The following is a 349-nucleotide window of genomic DNA, read 5'->3' as shown; positions in this document are numbered from 1 at the left end:
GGGCTAGCACGAGCCCACCCACCAAGCTGGGACATCCCAGGCCCAGTGTGGCCCTACTGGGACCAGTGTGTCCTACCCAGTACCCTCAAATGGGCCCTACTAACTGGGTGCTACTGGGAGCAGCGTCATTTCCCCCCACCCGTATTCCCAGTGGGGCCCTACTGGGATCAGTGTCCCCCTGCGCCCACGGAGCCACACTGGGACTGGACCTCCACCCCATGTGCCGCCCACCGGGGCCGTACTGGGACCAGCCCATTCCCCCCACTGCGGCCCTACTGGGACTTGTACGTGTCTCCCATCAGGGCACTACTGGGACCAGGCTGTGACCCCCACCGGGGCCCTACTGGGA

The sequence above is a fragment of the Fulmarus glacialis genome, unplaced genomic scaffold (genome assembly GCF_000690835.1).
Source record: "Fulmarus glacialis isolate BGI_N327 unplaced genomic scaffold, ASM69083v1 scaffold34643, whole genome shotgun sequence".
NCBI classification, from domain to species: domain Eukaryota; kingdom Metazoa; phylum Chordata; class Aves; order Procellariiformes; family Procellariidae; genus Fulmarus; species Fulmarus glacialis.
Note: the sequence above shows the minus strand (reverse complement) of the source record.